General features: G+C 44.9%; 1 long non-coding RNA gene across 1 annotated transcript; it reads left to right on the plus strand.

Moving 5' to 3' along the window:
* The first annotated feature begins 5,441 nt into the window (after positions 1-5,441).
* On the plus strand, positions 5,442-6,169 carry LOC119646861. Its single transcript, XR_005248782.1, has 3 exons — positions 5,442-5,542; positions 5,594-5,679; positions 5,737-6,169. It is a non-coding gene; the product is annotated as an uncharacterized LOC119646861 (long non-coding RNA).
* The last annotated feature ends 1,172 nt before the right edge of the window (positions 6,170-7,341 follow it).

Here is a 7,341-nt window from a genome sequence, read left to right on the forward strand (position 1 = left end):
AAAGATGTATTCGGCGTCGTTTGCCACTTCATTGAAGAAAACGCAATCAGGAGATCGTGTCTTCCCAATCTTGTGCACATAAGACTGAAAACAACTACGCATATCGCATCAATACGCCAAGTCTGCTTTATGTTTGTTCAATAGTGAGTCTAAGTGCCACAACATCGTGTACATAACCAACCAGACGAGATTCCTCTGGAATGTTGGCTCTTAGCAGACTATCGTAGGAAGCGTTCCAGAGTTCCAGCCCTATGATGGTTCCATGTGCTACTCCCGACGTAATCTCCATTCTCCTCTGGCAGCCTCTAGTCCTCTAGCGTTGCATACAGCAAGAAGCGGTCTCCCAGATAATCCCTCAATATCCGCAAAAGTGAACTCGGGACGTGAACTGAGGTTTCTAATGTGCCTGGCATAACTGTCCATCTTACGGAATTGAAGGCATTTCTGACATCAAGTGTTATGAGGAGCACTATTCGTCAAGATCGGTAGCTGTGCGCCTAGGTTCGATGGATGCATTCACGACTTCCATAACAGCGTCCACCATGGATCTCCCAGCTCTGAGGATAAGCCACCGGCAGCACGGATGACTTCAGCGAGTCTGATGAGCTTTTCGAGCACTTTCCCGGTCGTGTCAAGCATACTCAGCGGTCGGTATGCAGGCGGCAGTCCAGGGTTTCCTTTTCCTTTGCTAATTTGCGCAAGTCTCGCCAGTTTTCAGAGACAGGGAAAATGCCCTTCTTCATTCAAGCGTTGAGCGCCCCGAGCAGCAAGTCTGACCGATGGCGGTACACCAGTTTGTAAACTTTCGCCGGGATACCATCAGGATCTGCTGATTTGCATGGGGAGAACTGCCTCCACCAGCCCCTTCACGGTGAAGTGGCGGCAATCCTCGACGCCTTTTGCGCAGTAGACATTAATGCGTACGAGATCTCTGGGGAATAATGCCCGTACAATGGGGTCCACCTGGTCGGTACTAAGTATGCAGGGTTTCCGCAGAGCAACGATTTTCTGAGTGATAAGTATGTAACTAAGTCCCCACCGGTCCCCATTTATCCAGTTGAGTTTTAGGTTCTGCCAGCCGCGAACTCTGCTTTTATTTATCACGCTGCGGAGCCACCTTTTGGCCGATCTGTACTCAACCTTTTTGACGTATGTCTTTTAGCGGGCATGCAAACGTTTTGACAAATAGCGGACTTTAAGACACTCTTTTCGTAGGCCAGCCGTTTCGGCTGTCCATCAATCCATAGAAGGCTTGTCATGACTGAGCCTCCTTTGGGGCATGGAAGCTTCACCGGCTGTCGTTATCAGGTTCATCACTGAATTTACGACAGTATCAGCTGCAACGCTACCACCCCCTCCAACACGTTCCAAGAGCTCTGATGAATCTCTCGATGTTCAGCTTGCCGACGTTTCACGTGATGAAGGAGCGCCGATTAGCCGCATGCCGACAAATAGTGTCAACCACTTTGAACGCGATATACTGGTGGTCACTCGCCGAGAAATCTTCTAGAACTCGCCATCCGTTTATCGATTATGCCAGAGAATTCGACACAAAAATTACGTCAGGGATACTCCCTTTGCAGCGTCTCCGCGGGAACATTGGCGCGGATCCGGTCTTTAAAACTATGAGCCTGGTTTCCGCCGCCGTTTCCGGGATCCGTTCCCTCCAGGCTCTGGAGGGCATATCTCATCCAAGGAACCCAGCATTAAAATCACCTCTTACCAGGATTTGTCCCTCCGTGTCCAAAACGGCGTCCTCCAGGGCGTTGAGCTTGCGTCGAAAGTCCGGCAGCGTCTCGTTCGGCGCTATGCCAACAGTAAGAAGCGTTATCCCTAAACACTGAATTCAGACGAAGCCATTCCTTCGACCTTAAGCAAAGACCAGAAGTTGAATGCCGTCGCTCCGAAGCAGCACCTGATACGCCGACATGCCATGAAGACGGATCCTTATTCCGGTGTTGCTCACTGATTAGCACTTGATCGGTTTTTGTCTCAGCAGTGAACTGCACTAGCAGCTCGTCAATGAATACACTGTGGTTTATGTTAATTTATAGAATGCAGATCATGCAAGTCGCGTCCTAGTCCTTTCTAGTTTTGCCCCGAACGCGTAGTGTGTACAACGCCTTCACCAGAATGTAATTCTCGTCGTCTCTTTTATCTCTGGCAAATTGTAGGCGCGTGTCCATAGTCCAGACACATGTAACACTTGGTGGGTGTTATTCGCATTCTTACCCTGCATACTTCCCACCCAATTTTGATTTTCCAGCTGTTAAGAAGTTTCCCCACGTGTTACTCGGCGACTTCGATCACAGATAGTTTTTCCCCTTAAGCATTCATAGAAGGTTTACCTATCCGGGAAATGATTATCTTTGGATATTCATGCTTTATGGCCTCTTTCACCTTTTGTGTGAGGCAATCACGATCTCGGATTGCTAGACAGCCTCTAGACTAGAAACGAGAGCCACCGCCAATAGCCCCTTGACCGCTTCACAAAACGTACCCTTGCTAATTATTTTCGGCCATTATTCGACAAGGCCTCCGTCCTTCCTTCGTTTTCCGCATGGAAGACACTTCTGTACCACTCTCTTCGAGCTTCATCTTGTAGCGGATTTCACGGAGGACTTCCGCAAATGTCTCACCTTCCGTCGGCTAAATAAACAGAGCAGATGGTCTACTCCTTCTTCGTTTCCTCGCCTTTTCTGTTAGTGATTTTCTAGTCGTGGCCTCCTTTTTTGGACAGACAGCTTTCTGCTAGCGTAGAATATTGTTTCCTTTTGACCTTCTTCACCTTCTTTTTTCTGGATCCTGGAGACTAGAGATGCTATATTAGATACACACATTTTGGCAGCCTACCTTCCCAAAGCCACAGCGATGGAGACGAAGGAACTTCTGAATCTCTTACTTGCTTAAAATAAGGGTCTTTACGAACAATTATAGAGAGTCTTCAGAACCAAAGTGGAGGACAAAGGTAAGCTCGTCACGATCGGGATAAATAAACACTATAATAATAATCGTTGGCGCAACAATCCATATTGGATCAGGGCCTTGAAGTGTGTTAGAGCACTTCATTCAAGACCGTAACGGTACACTAGGAGGCAATGTGGTCAGCATTGCGCTCGCCCGAGATTATTACCCTGATTTGACTCAGGTACTCATTCACAGCTGAGTCGACTGGTATCCGACGTCAAATTACGATGCAAATTCCACTGCCACCAGTGAGATTTGAACCGCGACCTTCCGTATGACAGCCTAGTGCTCTAACCACTGAGCTATCTGGACACTCCCTGGAGATAATCAAAGACCACACCTATTTCATTAATTATAGATGTCTTCAGATAGGCTATCACAATGGAAGATCGTGGTCAGAATATCACTGGTGGCTACGCTATGGAGAGTACGATGGGTGAGGGACAACTTTCCACTCCAACTGCAACAGGGTTTCATCAATTGCTTCCGCAGCATGTGGCCTAGCGTTGTAATGCAGCAAAATCACCCTTCACTGATTGGATGCAATTGCTGGACGTTTTTTCATCAGAAGCTCATAGTACACCACCCATTCTTGGTCCCATCAAATACAGAGCTGCACTTTGTGTCCATGGATGTTGTGTCTCAGTGTCGATCTTGATGGCTATCCGGGGTTTACCCACGATTTTTACACTTAAGATTGTCGTAATGAACCCACTTTCCGTCATCAGTCACGAACAACAAAGAAAGTGCGATGCTGAAACGATTCGTAGTGGCACTTTCGGTAAATTCATATGGCATCCTTTTTTCTTCCTTCCGAAGCTTTCCCATGGTATGTAAACATTTGCTGATAGTACCTAGATGCCTCGGTAACATGGAGTACTCTTGTAAGTTCTTTCAGCGTTTGAGATGAATTCTCTTTCAACAATGCTTCTAATTGTGTCATCTTCAAACTTTTTCTGCTGACCGGACCGTACTTTTTCATCTAGATCAAAATATCCATCTTTAAAACGTCATAAACAATATTTACATGTTGATACTGAAAGAGCGGTTTCACCATAAGGATCCACTAGCAATCGTCATGTTTCTCTGGAGGTACTTCTCGAAATTACTTCCATTCCTCTTTACACACAGATACAGGAAATCAGGGCAATCCTCAGAATGTCCGATTTCAACTCATCAGATGCTGTTCCATCCCTGCCCTGTGAGCAACATGACCAAACGTTAAACGCCCCTTATATTTCACCAATACAATTTGAGTGCGAATTATCACGAAAGTAAAAACCGCCTTATTCAGATCTGTGCTTCGGTCATGCCGGGGCGGAGGTCCGATAACGTCTGACCATTGTTTCTCATCATCATCATCATTAACGGCGCAACAATCGGTATCCGGTCTAGGCCTGCCTTAATAAGGAACTCCAGCCATCCCGGTTTTGCGCCGAGGTCCATTAATTCGATATCCCTAAAAGCTGTCTGGCATCCTGACCTACGCGATCGCTCCATCTTAAGCAGGGTCTGCCTCGTCTTCTTTTTCTACCATAGATATTGCCCTTATAGACTTTCCGGGTGGGATCATCCTCATCCATACGGATTAAGTGACCCGCCCACCGTAACCTATTGAGCCGGATTTTATCCACAACCGGAAGGTCATGGTATCGCTCATAGATTTCTTCATTGTGTAGGCTACGGAATCGTCCATCCTCATGTAGGGGACCAAAAATTCTTCGGAGGATTCTTCTCTCGAACGCGGCCAAGAGTTGACAATTCTTTTCGCTAAGAACCCAAGTCTCCGAGGAATACATGAGGACTGGCAAGATCAATGTCTTGTACAGTAAGAGCTTTGACCCTATTATGAGACGTTTCGAGCGGAACAGTTTTTGTAAGCTGAAATAGGCTCTGTTGGCTGCCGACAACCGTGCGCGGATTTCATCATCGTAGCTGTTATCGGTTGTGATTTTCGACCCTAGATAGGAGAAATTATCAACGGTCTCAAAGTTGTATTCTCCTATCCTTATTCTTCCAGTTTGACCAGTGCGGTTTGATATTATTGGTTGGATGGTTTTCGATGCTGACGTTGAGCTCTCACCTGGACGAAACCATCAGTCAATTTCGTCTTTTTGGAAATGATTGGAATGTTCAAATCCTCCCTCTCCCACAAATCTCTGGATTTGAATTTGAATTTAAAATTCTCTCAGTGGGGACTAGAAATAATATGTGCCAACTGTCAGTGTATACCATGTATCCATATCCATCCAAAACAAATCAACCGTAACTATTTCCAATTTCAGGATGTCACCCCAAACGGTCTTAGCTTTTTGTAATTCCTTAAATAACTTTATCACTGGCTTCCCAACCGTCTTCGTCTTCCACCTGTTCAAGTACAGTCTCCGTACAATACAGAATACGCAATACATAATACATGTAAGGCGCAGTTTCAGCCGTGACAATGTCGTCCTTGACATTGATTATTAGACGTTTAGAACGATAAGTATAAAAGCTTTTCACAGTTTGATTGACAAGGATTTTTTTATTCTCTTTGACTGCTTTCGTACTCACACCTTTCACTTGTATAACATTTGTAATGCCTGAAATTCTTGAGGATTTCATATAAAAACCAGAATCTTTTCAGGGAATATCCTCGCTTCGTGTAGACAATGGTGGTAGGGACAATGGTGGAAGGTTAATGGACTGAATCGGATCAAACGCTTACGTGAAGTTTGAATCTTATGGCAGGGACAACTGGTTGGAGTATTAAATTCGTTTTTATTTCAGTCGTCAATATTTACGAGCACAATAAAAGTTTCCATTTATAAAAAGGAATTAGGAAGAAGGGTAAGCACCCCAATATCTGATTGCTGTGAAGCTCTTTGCTTTACTATCTTCTCGCGACATACAGGTACTGAGAAGTATCTGAAGCTTTGGGTTAAGGCAGTCAAATATTGAATTCATTCAAGTATATAAATCAATTTTAAAATGATGACATGATATATGCATATATAATGGCAAGGGAAGATAAATTCAGGAGATATTTAAAAATTTGTTCGAAGAATACGAAAGTTCCTACTCCCCAAAGATTCGGAGTCAATTTACGTACGTCCCCAAATTCTTCACATAAACATTTACTTGCATGAAAAACTGTCTTCATAAGAGTGATGGAGTTGGGATTTCAAGGATAATATGAAACTGAAACACTCTTGAGGATAAATTGGACAGCGACAGTATTGACAATATCCGAGTGGAAGAACTACTTTGTTACGCTACAAATATGAATAATTTTCGACGCGTGTGGTATATTGTGGCATATTCTTCAAATTACTTAAGTGATTATCGATTGATTGCTTAAGGGTAGTGAAAATTGTTGCCAGGTGAATAGAAGCTATCATCCTGAGATTGCTTTTGACAACAAATAATAAGACGATAGTCTGTAGGAACGGAATACTCTATACTGGTGACCCCTTATAAATAAATAATGTCTTTACATGCGGCGTTGTCTCTGTGGGTTGAAACATGTCGCAGGACGAAACGCAATTGACGAGATGGCTGCTGCACCATCAACGACAGTGAACATCGATGGCATAGCAGCAATTAAATTGCCTCCATTTTGGAAAGCTCGACCAATGTTATGGTTTGCTAGAGCTGAAGCATAATTTTGCACTTATAAAGTGAGCAGGTTCGATCGCGTCGTCAGGAAACTGAATCAGGACATTCTCGCTCAAGTAGCGGACATCGTGGAGAATCCTTTCGATGACCCTAAGTACGATACTCTTAAAAATCGTATAGTTAGTACATATGCGCGTTACGAGGACACCAAGGAGGAGGATCTATGGAGCTTGGAGACCAGAAACTAAGCCAGCTTCTGCGCATAATGAGAGTAAAGGCTGGCAAGAACGCCAACGATAATATCGTAAAAACGTTATGAATGCTGAGATTGCCCGTGCGGGTTCAGCCCATTTTATCAATATCTGATACGTCGGTGCTGGAACATCTAGCTGAGATGGCTAACAAAATTGTTCAAGTACGCCAAGCAAGCATGGCAGTGGCAAATACGGCCACTGCGGCCGCTCAAGTAGAAGAATTGACGGGGGAACTGTCGGCATTGCGTTCACGCTTCGACAGATTTAGTTCGAAACACTCGCGTGGCCCTGATCGACACAGGCGCCGATCAAAAACCGGACCTGTTCCTAGAATGTGTTTTTACCACGATAATTTCGGTAAAGAAGCAAAAAAATATCGTCCACAGTGTTCATCCACATCCCAGCAGGGAAACAAGTCGTCGCACTATTGAGCCAGACGGGCAGCGGTGAAACTGTCGGGAGCCGTCTGTACATTAAAGACCGAATCGCAGGCTTCCATTTCCTAATTGACACTGGCGCGGAC

The sequence above is a fragment of the Hermetia illucens genome, chromosome 1 (genome assembly GCF_905115235.1).
Source record: "Hermetia illucens chromosome 1, iHerIll2.2.curated.20191125, whole genome shotgun sequence".
NCBI lineage: Eukaryota > Metazoa > Arthropoda > Insecta > Diptera > Stratiomyidae > Hermetia > Hermetia illucens.